The 16,167-nt window shown below is 40.3% G+C and overlaps 1 protein-coding gene across 3 annotated transcripts in view; it reads left to right on the top strand.

Moving 5' to 3' along the window:
• BRINP2 (BMP/retinoic acid inducible neural specific 2) overlaps nt 1-16,167 on the top strand; it is a 110,704-nt gene that overhangs the window by 69,154 nt on the left and 25,383 nt on the right. The window lies entirely within an intron of this gene.

Raw genomic sequence — 16,167 nt, 5'->3', positions numbered from 1 at the left:
CCTGTAGTCCTCTGTTTCCACAGAGTTTTCCATCTGTGCTTAGGCTCCAGGGAACCCTGAGTGGGAGGAAGCCACAGATGGATCTTCTTGAAACAATGCACCCACAGCAAATTCTGTATGTGTTGGTTGTGCACTGCTGGTATGTTTCTACAAGGGTGCGATGAAATCAAATTTCTGTAAATCGAATCCTCTACTTGAGGGACACTTAATGTCATTTCCAAGATGCAGTGTCTTACTTCTTGCCTGGCCATGGGTTATAAAAATTCAGTGTTAAGTAAATCCCTACCACCTGACTTTAGAATCAGGTAAGTAAACACACATGTCCACTTGGAAATGTCTTATATTTCACAGAGTATTTTCATAAAGCCAGAAGAAGCCTTTGGCGTTACATGCAATCTCTGCTTATTGGTCTACTTTGTACGTTTGAATTTTCTTACAGTGATGAGATTGGTATATGCTCTGTTACAGTCCTGCTTGCCTTCACATCCACGGCACACTATGCACTCAGGTGAAGCAGTGAGAGAGACACAGAGGCTGAGGTCCCTGAGTTTATTTTAAGATTTGTAGGCATAGCTATGGGCAGATTAGGGCTGTTATCACCAGCGTATATTTTAGGGAAGATGCAGGAATCTGGCAGGGGTCCCAGCAATGTCTTCTCCTCTGTACCTGTTTAATGCTCCACAATTCTGCCACCCTGTCAGGTTCTCCTCTGAGCCCAGAAGTGTGCCTCTTCCCTCCTCCTCTGCAAAGAGCCCACAAGCTCTGGGTGTGAGAGTGAATCAGAGTGAGCAAGAAGTCTTACTGGCTGGGCAGAAGGCCAGGTGGGAGAAAAATGAGGTAGCCAGAACCAGTACTCACCAAGTTATTATGAGCCCCAGTGCCCTAGAGAATTCTCATTTTCCTTGTCTGCCAGGAGAGCCTCTGCCTCACCTGGGGACACACTGGTGACGAAGGAGGGACAGGAAGAAAGTCTCTTAGGGGAGTGAGTTCTCCTGGATCCACAGAGGCACGTAAACACCTAGTGATCCCTTGACATGAGCTACATAGTTGGTTTACTAGTAAGAGAGGTAAACTTTGTCATTGTAATCCAGCCTCTTACTTGGCTGGTTCTGTATATGTTCTAAACTGTGAGTCTGATAAAGAGGACATTACCCGGCCGGGCGCGGTGGCTCACACCTATAATCCCAGCACTTCGGGAGACCGAGGTGGGTGGATCACGAAGTCAAGAGATCGAGACCATCCTGGTCAACATGGTGAAACCCCATCTCTACTAAAAATACAAAAAAATTAGCTGGGCATGGTGGCGCGCACCTATAGTTCCAGCTACTCGGGAGGCTGAGGCAGGAGAATTGCTTGAACCCAGGAGGCGGAGGTTGCCATGAGCAGAGATCGTGCCATTGCACTCCAGCCTGGGTAACGAGAGCGAAACTCCGTCTCAAAAAAAATAAATAAATAAAAGAGGGCATTACCCTTATTTGATCATTACATGTTGCATACATGGATTGGACTATCACACTCTACCCTATACATGTACAATTATTATATGTTGATTAAAAAATAATTTCAAAACGTAAAATTTACAAACCATCCTTAAGTTACAAAGAACACTAAAAAAGAGGAGTGGAAAGGAAAAGAGGCTGTGGGGGCCCCTGAATGCTGGCTTGGTTCATTGAGAAACTCAGGCACAAGTGGGACTCCGTAATAGAAATGTGAGTGGAGGCTGAGAATACATTTTTTTGTCATTGGCAACAACCAGGATAGATGTGTGCATGTTGGTGGCTGTATATCACAATCAGGTTAGAAGATGAAATCTGAGAACCACAGGGCTTATTAGCCTGGGATAAGAGGCCAAAGCTCCACAGTGCCTGAGTGTGGAAGGAAGCTTGACAATGTGGGACGGCAAATCAGAGCTAAGTGATGCCAGAATCTGTGAATTAGAAGGAAGCTTAACATCACTTATTTTCTACTCAGTGCAGACAGCCACTCTGTAAACACTCAAGAAGGCGGTCAATAAGCGAACAGTTCCAGCCATGAGGTGTTTCACTGAGGCCAGTTTATATTCAACAGCCTAAAACACTATAAAGATCTTTTGGAAACTGAATCATAGTCTTTCTTCCCATAACCTTCCTTTATTGGTCCTGATTCTGCTTTCTTTTATTTCTTTAGAATAAGTCTGTCTCTTCCTCACAACAGCGCTCTAGATACTAGAAAACAGTTATTACTCGCCCCGATTCCTAGACTCCTTAGCGCTTTGTAACTTCCCTCCAGAGGTTCTTTCCTCCTCCTTCCCCTCCTCTCGAATTCTCTTTCCCAAGCTGTCCTTGTTTGTTTTTCCCCAACTCTCCCCTTTCCATCTTTCTTCATCAAGAAAATACGTGAAATTTGTTTTGACATGAGGTTTTCTTCCTAAACCAATTCTGACTCCCAGGGAGCTTACTTGCTTGCTCACATTTCAAAGAACTCAAGAATTTTGTCATGGATCAATATCAGTTTTTCATTTTAGAGTTTCTCAGGTCAGGCATTTTCCTCTCCCCAGACTGCTCCCCAGAAGTTAATTTCGCATTCTGTGCCTTTGTCAAAGACTAGCGACAGCGATGCCAGGTCACAGGCACACCTCAGGACACAGGGGGACTCTACTGGAATTGAAATCTCAGTGCCTCGAAGAACACTGGAAACGTGCTGCAGTTGTGTCTGGAGAATACACGTTTCTCATCCAAGTTCAAAGGATTACATCCAGCTCTTACGTGGTTTGATTTTGTATACCTAGATTTAGTTTGTGTGGTAAAATCATAGTGAGTGTGGAACTTATCAGGTCCTCATACACTCGTATCTCCTACACGCTTTGCCATGCTTCCGGTATGAACAGCCACCTGGCTGCTGGAACTCCTGCCTCTTCTCCATCCTCTCTCCATCTGAGTTGCATGGCTCCCATCTCAGAACGTCTTTCAAATCCAGCCTCTTTTCTCTTCCCCTGGCTTCACTGTCTACCACTTGTACTTTCTTGCTTCTCGAATGCAACCTGCCTAAGTCCTCTGTTGGTCCTTCTGTACCCAGAAAATAAAACCCAAACTCATTTTCTTAGCATAAAAGTCACTTCCAAATCCATTCATTCACTATTTCAACAAATAGTCAATGAATACTGATCCTCTGCCACTGATTGTGCCCCGCCATTTCTTCCTGTTTTCCTTTTGTTCCAGTTCCAATGAACACCTCCAGATTTGCCGAGACACAGAAGGCCCCTTGAAGTCGGTGTCTTTCTGTAACCCATTCCCTCTACCCGAAAAGCTCTTTCCATCTTCTCTGCTAACTGAGCTCCTTCTCACCTTTCAAACTCAAATAAATATCATTGCCATATGAAGTCTTCTTTGACTCCTATAACAGTTAGTTATTCCTACCTATGATTCTCCATCAGCTTGTTCGTTTTTTTGCCATACAAACTTATTTTTGTGCTCTTGTTTATTTATCTTTGCTCTTCACGTGGCTCTGAGCTCCTTCAGGCAAAGAACATGTTGTATTTCACCTTTATATCTCCTGACACCAGCACAATGCCTGCCACACATAAGGGCATAATAAGAGGATGAAACCATTCAGTAGGTGTAGGATGTTCTGGGACCAAATTAGATGAAGGAGTAAACAAGTGGTTGAGACTCAAGGCTCTAGAATCAGACTGACTGGGTTAAATTACAGTTCGGCTGCTTTTAGTTGTGTGACTTTGTGTAAATTATTTTGCGTCTCTGAGCCTCATTTTTTCTCATTAGTAATATTGGTGGAATAATAGTACTTTGTAGGATTATTTGGTGATAACTAAAAAAAAGATTTGGCTTATGAAGCTGAATGCTTTTTCTTTCTGTGAGGGATTACCCATTAGTAAATATGGAAAAAAGAGTGGGGAACCTAGAGAAGAATACAGGGAAAAAATAAAGAGAGATGAATTGAGAAAGAAGAAAGAATAGGTAGTCTTACTCTATCAGGCTTGCTTTATGCATAGAACTCTGTACATTAATTGGATTTATCACTTACAGTCTACATACTGCTTTCCTTAACTGTAGCTTGAGTTAATCTAGCCACTGATTTTATAGTTATAGATAGTTCAAAATAAATCATTAACAGCGACAGGTATTCTCCCCGTACAGCATGACTCACACACCAAGATCCCACAGCATAAAAGAAAAGGCCTCGGGGCCAACACCACCTCCCACCTAGACCCAGAAAGCAAGAAGAGAGACCCCATTCAGGATTGTTGCTGAGCTGAGGAGAAATGGGAGCATGGCTGCTTGACCACAGGGACAGTTAAAGAAACAGTAATTGAACCCTTATCCAGATAGGCAATACAATTAAGAGATCAAGAGCCAAGATTGTTTCATCAGGCTACAATATTGGATAGATACAATCAAGACAGTGTTAATCAAAGTAGGTTACCTACTGAAACAAACAGTCCCCAAATCTGAGTGACTTAATGAAATTTTATGTTTTTGCTCACGTCACACTCCAATGCAATTTATGGAAGACGTAAAAAGAGATTGCTTCAGGAAATCATTCAGGATGGGAACAAGACTCCTTCTACCTCATCACACTGCCTCCCCTTAGGGCTTCAGAGTACTGGATCCTGGTGGACAAGGAAAGAGAAAGTGCATGAAGGATTTCATGAGAGGTTTGATGGACTAGACCTGGACTCATATTCCAATGTGGAATTCAGTCACATGGCTGTGTTTAAATGCAGAGGAAGCTGTGTGGGGGTGGGGGTGGGAAATTGACCATCTGTGAGCCCAGGAGGAAAATGGAAACATCTTTGGAAACAGCTTCCCAGCCTCTGCCACAAGGGGTGGAATGCAAAAAGAGGGTGAAATGTAAAGCCCTAAATTGAAGTTAAAAATGTCAGCTTCACAAATTTAAGAGACCTGACTTGGCTGTGATACTTGTGAAAAAAAAAAAAAAATTCTGGGGCTGGAAAGAAATGTGGGATACTGGCTGATTGATATGATTACTGTTAGCAAAGAATATTTTTGTCTTTAAAAAATGAATACAATATTCAAGTGCATTAATAAAGAAAATATATACAGCAGCAACAGCAGAGACTGCAAACTCTTACTTCTCTTTGTGTCCTTGTGTGTGTCCTAAATGATCTGAGCCTCAACAAGCTTAGCTATAAACTAGGACTAAAGCTTGTGGTGTGTGTCATTTAACTATTGCTACAATGATGCATATGGGAAAACAACAAAATTCAGTAGCTTAAAAATAATGCATTCCTTAGGTGGGCATGTTGGCGCGTGCCTGTAGTCCCAGCTACTCGGGAGGCTGAGGCAGGAGAATCACTTAAACCTTGGAGGTGGATGCTGCAGTGAGCCAAGATCATGCCACTACACTCCAGCCTGGGCGACAGAGTAAGGCTCCATCTCAATAAAATAAAATAATAAAATAATTATTATTCTCATGCATGTGCAGGTTGGCTGGGCTGGCTCTGCTTCATGCTGCAGGCCTGCATGCAGGTAATTAGGTATTTCTTCTAATGGTGTTTATCCTGGGGCCCAGGCTGAAAGATCAGCACCTGCAGTACCTGGGGGAAGCAATTCTCAGAGTAAGGGCAGAAATGCAAGATGGAGACTAGAAATATTCAGTATCTATTGAGGTCTTGGCCCCAAATCAGCACGCAGTCACTTTTGCCCTCATTCCTTTGTCCGAAGCAAAGTCACATAGCTAATCCCAATATCAATGAGGGAGGGAAATAAGCTCCCTCTTCACAAGTGAGTGATATTGCAAAGTAACATGACCAGTGGCATTCTAATACTGGTGAGAATGCTGATTCAGTCAACCGCACTGACATTTCTAAGATTATAGTGACAATTTAAAAATATATAAAGCATCTACTAGAAACAGAGGGGCTCACTAATAATTGAATCTATGATAATGGTCATAACAATGGTGATAATGATGTATTCAGATCTTGTATCCTAATACACTCTCAGTGGCTCAGAATAGATCTACTGGATTGTGTTCAATTTTGGTTGCCATCTTTAAAAAGAAATAACATTGACAGGGTAGATTGCAGGCAGAAAAGGTTGCACATGTAGGCCTAGGAATCTGGAAACTGTGTTGAAGGAACTTAAACTATTTAGTCCAAAGAAGGATGGCCCATATAAAAATTAAGTGCACCAAAATACCAGAGGGGCTGTTTCTTTGCAAAAGGAATAAACTTGTAGAATAATGGAAGGAATTACCAGTCTGTGGGAATTCTCTTGGAGTCAAGTAGATAAAGCAAGCTCATGAAGACATTTGATGGGAGAAACATCGCAGGGGCCATCAGCTTGCTGAGCAAGGACAAGCACAATGGGAGGCCGTAGTGGTGAACAGAGCCATGCTCTCCACAGTTGAGCAGATGAGATGCTGGGGAGCAGTTTGGGATGTCAGGAAAGATCTGACAGTTTGTGCCTGGGAAGACACATGTCTCAGCTCCTTTTCAGTTCCTTCTGGTCGCATAGATTGACTGGGCCCTCATTCCAATGTGTTGTTGTCGTTCACGTTGATTGTATAAACACACCACTCTCAGCACCCTCCCTATGTCCCCAAGCCCCATCAGGGCAGTGTGAGACTAGCCAAACAGTGATCTCCTCCTCCTCCTTTAAGCTTGACTCCCCCCTCCCCCATTTCTCCCAATCAGCTTTAATTAAACTGTTTGAAAGCTGCAGCTTGATTTTAATTAGAGCAAAATTGGGAAGATTAGAATGAAATTGGCCAATCATTGTTTATGGGCCGTTGTTTGAGAACACAGCAGGCTGCTAAATTACCTCCATGTCAGGCTTCTTGAATTCTCCCAGACAGTGGAAAGACAGAGAGCACCAGGACATCAGGGGAGGAATGGCCTCATTTCTGCTCTTGTGTCTCTAAGAGTTAAAGGGCCAAGATATTACTTAACCAAATGACTCCTGGACCGAAGTCTTCCTGCCTGGGGATCTCTCCCAGCCACAGTGGTAAACAAGGCAAAATAATTACCTAGCAAGTATAACAAAGGTGGACAGTAGTCCCTGAGCTTGAGCACAGATCGCAAAGACAGAAAAATCATTGTAGTATGGTCTAGGTTCTAGTCAAAGTAGTCAACTGAGACTTGGGGCTAGTCATTTCTCTCAGTTTCTCTGTCTCCTCATGTGTTAACATGTAAAAGCTTAATAGTTGATTAACGATATTTTCTCTCCCTTTCTCCCAAGGTCTGTGTATAGATAAAATAAGCATGTGTAAAAATTGTGTGCCAAAAAAGAAAAAATCTAGTTCATATCAAGACAACTATTTGGAGGATAACAGCCTAGTCCCTTTCAGAATCGTAGTCCTTTTGAACACTAAAAGTTGGAGGAGGTGTCCCCAAAAGAGAGTCTGTTGGAAATAGACCAGGAGGACTAAGGAACAGAGAAGGTCAACGTCCCTACCATGATAGCCCGCTGCTTCTGTCATTGTTTGCAAAGTGGGTTCTATGGCTGCCTTAAGCCCTCCCTGTAATCTCTCAGGAAAGCACTACACCAATATATGGGATTATGGTTTTTATTATCATTTCTTTTTATAGCTCAGATTAATCATGTCTTATTCATTATAGCAGTAAAGTCACTAATAGCTAAGTACATTACAGTAATCTGTTGTTGAGATAGAAATCTCCTGGTGGTGTGATGTGTCTAGAAATACTGCCTCTGTATAGGAGCCAAGGTATGAAATATCCTTAAGCTCCTAAAATGTCCAGCTTGATAGAGAATGTGAAACCATCATAGCTGAGTCACTGGGTAAAAAACTGGCACCCCTCAATGTACATGTTGGCTTTGGCTATTCTTGTTCATGTGAGTTTTTCAAGATGAAAAATGTTAATCATATGAAAAAGACAAAATGGTGATGTCATCGCTTGGTGGACTGAGTTCTGTGATGGGAGCAGTAGTTCTGGATGTGAGGTATATTCATAGAAAGACAAAGAGAAAGCTTCCTCCATCTGAAATTCTTTAGGAAAATTAGCGGTGTGACGCTCAGTGCTACTTATTGAGTTTCTTCTGTCCAATTGGCAAGTTTCAAGCTAATTGGAGAAAGGCAGATCTCCAAGGGAAAGGCTCTGAGAACAAAGACAGTTGCACTTACCCGGAACTGGTTGGTCTGTGAGAAAATATCCCATGGGTCATTTGGTTGACAGCTTAAGTAGACAAAGTAAAGTCACAGGAAAAATGACAAGAAAACTATGTCCTTGGCTTACGGCCAGTCTATCGCTTTTGCTCCAAAGTTCTTGAATATTTTATTCAGTAACCTGTCCTGTGTCTACCTTCATTTTTCAGGGAAAACCAATTTGGTTCGTATCGAGACAACTGTTGGAGAACAATAGCCCAGTCCCTTTCAGCACTGGAGTCCTTTTGAGCACTAAAAATTGGAGGGGGTACACCCCAAGAAAAGATCATTGGAAGTAGATCAGGAGTGTCAAAGAATAGAGAAGGTCAATGTCCCTATCTTGACAGCCTACTCCTTCTGTCATTGTTTGCAAAGTGGGTTCCATGACTGCCTTAAGACTGCCCCCCAGTCTCTCAAGTCCTGTTCTGAGAAACGCAGAATAGTGATTGGTTGGCTCTGCTGGAAGCAGCATTGATTTCCTCCTCAGTAAACCCAGCCTGGAGTCTAACTCAGGAGGAACAAATGTGTCCTAGTATGCAGGGCACACTGACACTGGAATAGGTTGGTGCCAAGCCTGCCAGGGTGCCACAGTGGAGGGGGATGGATAGAGCTGCATGCTTAGGATGCAGGGATGTGAGTTTCCAAACGACAGCCCTATCTGTGGACTTGGAAATGGGCCTGAACATGCTTCCCCTGCAGAGATGGAAAGATGGAAAATCTATTAAAAAACTGGTAACAGAATAATCTGGCTGTTCACGTAAAGTTATAGCACAACCACCCACATTGCAGGCTGCAGTATTCGTTACAGGTTGAGTATCACTTATCCAAAAAATTTGAGGGACCAGAAATATTTTGAATTTTTTTCAGATTTTAGAATATTTGCATTATACTGGATCAGCATCTCTGATCTAAAAATATGAAATTCTAAATGCTCCTCTGAGTGTTCCCTTTGAGAATCATGTTGGTGCTTCAAAAAGTTTTGGATTTTGAACATTTTAGATTTCAGATTTTCAGATTAGAATTACTCAACCTGTACTTCTAGATCTCAGCTTCACTGAGGTACACTGTGTATGTGTGTGTGTGTGTGTGTGTGTGTGTGTTTGTGTGTATTTATATTTATACTCTCCCCCTTAAGGCTTCATAGGGAGGGAGGCTTCATAGATAATGACTCTTCACAGGGGCCTGGTCAATGTTCTCAGTTTATGAACCTAGAAAGTGGTGCTTCTGCGTGCAGCTGCTGGAAACAGCAACTGGGCTGGAAGACCCCAGCTGTATTCTTTCTGAGCCTTTCATCTTCAGCCAGGAGACCCTGCAGGGGGATTCTTGCTGGGAGATTTCTTGTTGACCTTGTGTAACACACTACTGCAGGTGGCTGCTGACATAAGAATCAGTAGCTTGAGTTGGAGGCAGCACTTTTTATTTACATATTTTGAATTAGGAACACCTTGTAGTCATTTAGTATTCTCATCAGAGACCTTTGGCTTCAAACCCAGAGCTGGCCAAGTCTCAAAACCCCGCTGAAGCTCCTGTGCCTGAGATCTGGCATGGCTGTGGTTTCACTCTCCCATTGTGGGTCCCCTTTGGATTTTGGGGAAATCCAACCAGAAGCATCATTTTTTTAGCAGTCTGGACCACTAGTGTTATGAAATTTGGGACAAAGATAACTACAATTACTTCAGCACTGATTGTTTAGATATCATTATATCTAAAATATTCTGTGTGTTGGCATGCATGGCTGATTTAACACACTGGATTATACCTTCCAGGCTGGGTTATACTTTCTTGGATGTTGTTTTGTTTTTTAATTATTTTATGGATATGTTCACCCTTCCACAGAATGATATTAGTTACTCTAGGCTAACCTAAAACATACTAGAGGAAGATGGAAAATGGACTGTATTTGTTAATTTAGTAGTTTACTGAGGCATGCTTTAGATGTGCAATGTGAATGCTTTTTATAGGCAAAGTCCACAGTGAAAAGCTCTGTTTACCCTTTGGCTCAACCTGTGAGCCCTGATTGCAGTGGCCAGTCCTATTCTATAAACACTTTACACAGCGACTATAGTACTGTAGGAAATGTTTGCTTTCTCAGACTGTTTAGTGTGTAACAAACACAGTGGGAGAAGATTTTAGGAGAAATGGCCAAATTGAAATGTAGATTTACTTGATATCTTAATTGAAACAAAGATGATGGCTTAATTGAAGCAGTGTGTGTTAATATAATTGATATATAGAAAACATCCTTTTCCTAGTTAAAAAAAAAAAGATCCTTGATTATTCTATTACTAGGGGGAAAAAAACTGCTAAATGAAAAATCGGAAATGAACATTTCTTCTTTGAATAGCTTAGGCTGCATTCCAGTATTGCCTCTAAGGTTTGCAGATGCTGGAAAGAACCAGGTTAATAAGTTCTAGAAGCACATTTTTACCACTTTCTGGCTCAAATACCACTCACAGATGTTTTTCCATTATTTTGATCTATGAAGGGCCCCAAAGGGTAAGGAAGAAACTTATTGGGGTAGAAGAGAAAACCACTGGGAGCCCTCAGAGTGTGAACCTTTCTGTGGCTGAGGACTTATGCCTGATGTTTCGTTTTTGAGACGAGGTCTTGCTATGTTGCCCAGGCTGGACTTGAACTCCTGTAGCTGAGGACTTATGCCTAATATTTTTTGAGACAAGGGTCTTGCTATATTGCCCAGGCTGGACTCAAAGGATTCTCCCACCTCAGCCTTCTCAGCAACTGGGACTATAGGCACTAGCCACCATGCCCACTTGAGCCTAATTCTGAGTTGATAGCCCACTGTAGTTTATGATGAAAGTAGATTTGGGCTTGTGTGTTTTCTGTTCTTTGGCAAATGTAGCCACTTGTATGCATTCCTTTTTTTTTTTTTTTTTTGAGATGAAGTTTCACCCTGTTGCCCAGGCTGGAGGGCAGTGGCGCAATCTCAGCTCACTGCAACCTCCACCTGCTGAATTCAAGCGATTCTCCTCCCTCAGTCTCCCAGGTAGCTGGGATTGCAGGTACCCGCCACTGCGCCCAGTTAATTTTTCTATTTTTAGTAAGGATGGGGTTTCACCATCTTGACCAGGCTGGTCTTGAGCTCCTGAAATCATGATCCACCTGCCTTGGACTCCCAAAGTTCTGGGATTGCAGGCATGAGCCACCGCACCTGGCCACCGCTTGTATGCATTCTTATGGATTCTTTCTCGGATGAAATTCTCCAAATATAATCCCTATCCTTATAGTCCCTACATGGCACTATTGAAACTCTCTCTCCCCACGTGCACATAACTTCTACTCAATAGCACAGTTGGTAAACCTTTGAGTTCCACAGTTGGAGGCAGTAGAGCCTGGTGGCAAAGACTGTGTGTACTGAAGCCAGTCTGTGTTTAAATCCTAACCTTGCCACCTGCTGGCTGTTAACTGCTGGGCAAATTGACTTATTTGTACCTAGATAATTATATTTTCCCCCTTATATGGTATTTTGAATATAATATTAACTAATCCTTGAAAGATGCTTGGAATGCCTATCACATACTAAAAATTCATTAAATGTTAGCCATTATTTTTTATTATTTGCTCATAAAAAAGCTTCCTTAGACAGTATCATTCCTTTTTCTAGGTCATTCGTCATTCTGTGTTGTGATTTCTTTAGCAGGCAGGGGAGCGGGACTCAGGCGTTTATCTCTGATTCCTCCCATGTACCCTGTGTATGGGCGTGGCTTTTTGAGGCGTCTCAATTTCTTCTCCTGCAAATGGGCATGTTAAAACTGCCTTAATCCAGGAACATTTTGCTGTGGTATAAATGTTATGCTGTGTTTTGAATTACAATTAGTCCATGTTTTGTGTAGAAAATTTAAAAAGTGGAATATTCTGGGTAATAAAAATATTTGTGTTAAAGGATACTAAATACTACAAAAAATAGGATGCAATAAAATACACTTAACCTCATGTACACAAAGGAAAACGGTGCTATAGAAACAGCAGTATGATATGGGCCTGGGTTTTAAGCACAACTCTGCCATTTACTAATTGTGTGACTTCACCCACACTACATTCTTAACCTCTCTGGGTCTCAGTTGTGACTATTGTCACCGCCATCATAGTGGCTATTAATAGCATAGAAGGAGAGTCAGGACACTAGCTTTTGGTGCTGGTTCTATTATCAACTGGTTATATTGCTTTAGGTAAACCACTTGCCCTCTCTGTTTTATGAGAAACATGACGACACGAGAGGTTACTAGTTCCCATCCAGACCCAGTGTCTGACCGGGCCAGACAACTGTCTACCAATTTTTATTTATTAGATTTAATTAAAGTGGGGTCCACCTCTATGATAAGTTGGCCTTTCCTTCCTGTGAGGGGTTTTGACCATTGTAAGAAACTATGTAATGATGTCTTTTTTCCTCTAGAAATCTAGAAAAATAATAGGTTAGAAATTCTTAGTTAATGAAGTCTAGACGTGACCTATCCCAAAGCAAAGGGGCTGGGTTTGATGACTCTAAGGGTTCTGTTTGTTTGCTTGTTTGCTTGCTTTTAGTAATCTGATTTTATGATTCATCAATGTAATTATCAACTAACCAGTGAGAGGACACTAGTCACCATCCAGCCAATTAGAGATGAGATTAAGCAACTGTTCTTTACCCTGCAGTGGGGTTTGGGATAGAAAATACTTTTGACAAATACTCTGTACATTAATTAAAGTTTAGTACTTGCTCCACAAAGAAAATAACTGACAATGTATTATTATGCACTTACCTGCTCAGATAAATAAAGCTACACAGCTTGAATTTTGAAGACTTTGTTGGAACCATGAATTATTAGTCACCCGTTTTTCTTTGTTTCCCTGGTAACATTTGACACATGCTCCTCCTCTCTCAGTCTCTAGAGTTAGATGGGGAGATTTATGCCTCAAATGTGACATGGATTTTTATGTATTTATAATTTTAATTTTTAAAATTTTGTTCCTAATTGACATATAATTGTACATGTCTATTGGGTACAACAGTGTATTGGTGTGATGTTTCAATACATGCATACACTGAATAATGATCAAATCAGGGTAGTTAGCATATATATCACCTCAAACGTATTATTTCTTTGTGGTGATAACTTTCAAGATCCTTTTTTCTAGTTACTTAAAATCTGCAGTACATTATTATTAGCCATAGTCACCCTACTATGTAATAGAGCACCAGAACTTATTCTTTCTAACTGTAACTTTGATTCTGTTAACGAAGCTCTCCCCATCTCCCATTCCCCCTACCCTCCCTAGACTCTGGTAACCACTATTCTACTCTCTAATTCCATAAGATCAACTTTTTTAGACTCTACATATGAGTGAGGTTATGTGGTATTTGTCTTTCTATGCCTGGCTTATTTTACTTAACATTATGTCCTCCAGGTTCATCCATGTTGCTGCAAATGATAGGACTTCATTATTTTCACAGCCAAATAGTATTTCATTGTGTATATCATCAGTTGATGGACACTTAGATGGATTCCATATTTTGGTTGTTTTGAATGATACTGCAATAAATATGAGGGTGCAGATATCTCTTCGGTATATTAATTTCAGTTCCTTCAAATATGTACCCAGTAGTGAGATCGCTAGATAATATGGTAGTTCTATTTTTAGTTTTCTGAGGAATCTCCATACTGTTTTCATAATAACTGCACTAATTTACACTTCCATCAACAGTGTACTAGAGTTCCCCTAATACACGGAGCAGCATTTTTTATTTTCTGTCTTTTTTGATAATAGCCATTCTAACTAGGGTGAGGGGACACCTCACCATGTATTTGATTTGTATTTCACTGATGATTAGTGATGTTGAACATTTTATCATTTACCTGCTGGCCATTTTTATGTCTTCTTTTGAGAAATATCTATTCAAGTCTTTTGCCCATTTAAAAAATTTGTTATTTAGCTATTATTTGAGTTCTTTCTATATTCTGGATACTAACCCCTTATTGGACTCATAGTTTGCAAATATTTTCTTCAGTTCTGTAGGTTGTCTCCTCACTCTGTTGTTTCCTTTGCTCTGCAGAAGCTGTTCAGTTTGATGTAATCTCATTGGTTTATTTTTGCTTTTGTTGCCTGTGCTTTTGAGTTCTTCTCCAAAAATCTTGCCCACATCAATGTCATAAAGCTTTTCCCCTATATCTTATTCTATTAGTTTTATAGTTTTGGGTCTTACATTTAAGTCTTTCATCCATTTTGAGCTGAATTTTGTACCTGGTGAAAGATAGTTTTATTCTTCTGAATGTGAATATTGCGTTTTTTTCAGCACCATTTACTGAAGATATTTTCCTTTCCCCAATGTGTGTTCCTGGCACCTTTGTCAAAAATCTATTTTTAATTATTTTATTTTTATGCAATCCTCTCATTTGCATTTCATGGATATTTGGGGAAGGTTAAACCAAGGTTGGGCACTGTCATGATGAGCGGAGTTGGGATGGATGAAGACTGTGTGAAGACTTTACATTTTGTTGCTTCCTAAGGGAGTGGAGCTGGTTTTTCGTAGCATAATTTGAGAAACAATGGAAAACTCATTTCTTATTAATGCATATGATTCTTTAAATTTCATCCCAAGACAAAGATTTATAAATCTGTCCCCTTTAAAATGCAAACATTTCAGTGAGGAGCAAAGCTTGAAAATTAAAATCTTCAACAGGATTAGAAAGGAACAACTTTGCTATCTTCTAGAATAAGGCTTCTCAAAATATGGATCCTCCTTGTCTATTTCAGAGTGTTCGTGTTGACATTTGCACTGAAGGTGCAAAATAAAGCTGCTGGTACCTTAATTTGAATAAAGGCAGTCACACCAAATAACACTAGGAGTCATGTGTTCTTCATCACTGTGCACTTGCACCTAAATACACGCACACACATGCACACACGCACACGCTAGCTTCACTTAAGAATGCCCATAAAGCAGTAACCTTTATTAATTTTATTAAATCATGACTCTTGGGTACATGTGTTTTAATATTTTGTAGGATGTAAGTGCACATAAAGCAAATCTGAGGCTACTTAAGTACTATGGTTTTCTCAAAAAAATACTCTATGGTTGAGTTGCAAGCTGGACTAGACACTTTTTTCATGAAACTCCATTTTTCTTGAAAGCATAAGCAACAGACAAACTATGGTTATTCCGACTTGAGTATCTGGCAGACGTTTCTCAAAAAAAAAAAAAAAAAAAAAAAAAGAATTAACTAAGCCAGTATCTGCAAGGAAAACAACTGACGGTATTTTTATTATTGTTGCCAATAATAAAATTTAAGCTTTTAAATGAAAATTCAAATTTTAGAAAACTTGGGTTCATCCTCATGAACTTGACATTTTCCTAATATTTAAAGACTTTGAAGAGATTGGTCATGATATTAAATAGTGAGATGTTGTAATTTTATATAATGAAAAGTGTCAAAATGTGGAAGATCTGCATAACTCAGTGACCTGATATTTTCCAGATGACCAACACATGATCTTACAACATTATGCAGGATAAAAAGATCCATTCAGATTACAATATAGAACACTGGATTTTAATGTAACAAAGTATGAAAAGTTCACCGATATGATTTCAGATTCCATATTGTAACTAACCTTTAAGAAACTACCATCTGTTTAGTTTAGTGTAGTACCAAAGATGAAAATCCACAATTATGAAAACAGATTGAATGTAGAAGCAAATATGAGAGTGCAGCTCTTTTCTGCTAAGCCTGATATTAAAGAGATTTGCAAACATGCAAAGCCATGCTATTCTGCTTGCTAAATTTGTTTTGTTTCAGAACATACCGTTATCGTGAAAATGTTGTATGTAATGAGTTTATTAATGTTATCTCTATTTATTTTTTTTTTTTAAGATGGGGTTTCACCATGTTGGTCAGGCTGGTCTTGAACTCCTGACCTCAGGTGATCCACCCACCTTGGCCTCCAAAGTGCTTGGATTATAGGCGTGAGCCACCACGCCCGGAAAAAAAAAATGTTTTCTCTAAATAAAGTAATAAATGTGATTTTTTCTATTTTAGTTTCTAAAAT

This window comes from Sapajus apella, unplaced genomic scaffold, assembly GCF_009761245.1.
Source record: "Sapajus apella isolate SASKATOON/1434 unplaced genomic scaffold, GSC_monkey_1.0 scaffold25, whole genome shotgun sequence".
NCBI classification, from domain to species: Eukaryota; Metazoa; Chordata; class Mammalia; order Primates; family Cebidae; genus Sapajus; species Sapajus apella.
The sequence above is the reverse complement of the archived record's forward strand: the minus strand, read 5'-3'. Positions and strand labels throughout refer to the sequence as shown.